This window comes from Meles meles, chromosome 7 (assembly GCF_922984935.1).
Source record: "Meles meles chromosome 7, mMelMel3.1 paternal haplotype, whole genome shotgun sequence".
Taxonomy (NCBI): domain Eukaryota; kingdom Metazoa; phylum Chordata; class Mammalia; order Carnivora; family Mustelidae; genus Meles; species Meles meles.
Window position 1 is genome coordinate 94,014,253 of NC_060072.1, and position 1,323 is coordinate 94,015,575.

The window sequence follows — 1,323 nt, forward strand, 5'->3', positions numbered from 1 at the left end:
TTAGTTCATTCTTTGAATAAGTCTATTGATCTGGTCTTCCCTGTTGCCAGCATCTCCACCTTCCACAAAATGGGTGGTCTTTTTCTTCATTCCCCCTCGTGGAGAAGAGAATTTGAAGGGCCATAAAAAGTTGTTTGCCTCTTTGAAACTTTTTCCAACAGTATAGATCTCATGAATCAGATCCTCCATGCAGATGATGCCATATTTACCAAGAGATCGGGTAATCAGTGTGTTATCTGTCAGGGCAATTCTCTTCTTGTTGATTTTGCCATAACCACGCTTGTAGATCAATTAATTCACTGACTTCAGGTTCGGGTACCCCCATGCTATATATGGTTCCACAATCCTTAACATGTTAACTGAAGCCTTGTTGAGCTTAACAAAGGTGCCATTGAAGATTTGACGAAGGCGAAGAAGCTGCAACACCTTTCGAACCTTTGGGCTCACACCATTGATACCTCTGATCCTGATGACAAATGCCAACTTGGGTTCCGCAGGTACATAGAAGCTGCCAGCTTTTCTTGCCATCCTCGCCATTCGAATCTCAGTTCTGTACAACTGTCTATATTCCTTGTGGTAATGCTTAACTTTTTCATAAGCTTCCTCCTTGCCTTTCGAAGCATCTTTTGAGCAAACTTCTTCCTCAGAAGCTTGATTTCAGCTCTGCAAAATTCCCTCGCTTCTTTTAAGGGTTTCTGGCACAGCAAGAACCTTCTTTTTCTTCTCTTCTGCACCCTCCATGGTTCCAGCTGGAAAAAGAGGAAGTCTGGAAATTTTATTTTTGAATATAGAAGATGAACCTTGAACCAAGTGATAGAGGTAATTATCAAAAAAGTTTTGACTAAAGAGAAAATAAAATTATATATTTATCTTATTTAGCAGTGATGATATATTCTACATAGTAAATTCCTTTCAGACAGTCATAGAAAATATGCAAGTCTTGTGAATCAATTTTATTGAGAGAGGGTGGTAAATGTAATGGGAAGTTAATTTTCTGGCCCTGTTACACATAGCCAGTAAATAAAGATTCAAATTCCTTTTGGTTCTCTTCCAAATATCTTGCTCAGTCTCCTCCCTATGCAATTTCTACACAAGACAAAAAGGCTGTTACCTTCAAGCACAAGGGGCATGACACTTGAGAAAATACAAATTATTCCCAAATATTTTACATGAAATAAAACTAAAATTTCTGGTTCATTTAACTTTGAGTCTGAGTCTTGCCTTCTATCTTTTTTTTTTTCCTTTGGGAAAACTCCTATGCTTAGTTTTCCAAATGAACACTAGTAGCATTTGTCAATTTTACAATTCTTGATATTTTTAAGC

At 37.6% G+C, this 1,323-nt stretch overlaps 1 pseudogene; it reads right to left on the minus strand.

Annotated features, from left to right (window-relative positions):
• LOC123946682 lies at nt 1–761 on the minus strand (annotated as a pseudogene).
• Between the last annotated feature and the right edge of the window lie 562 nt (nt 762–1,323).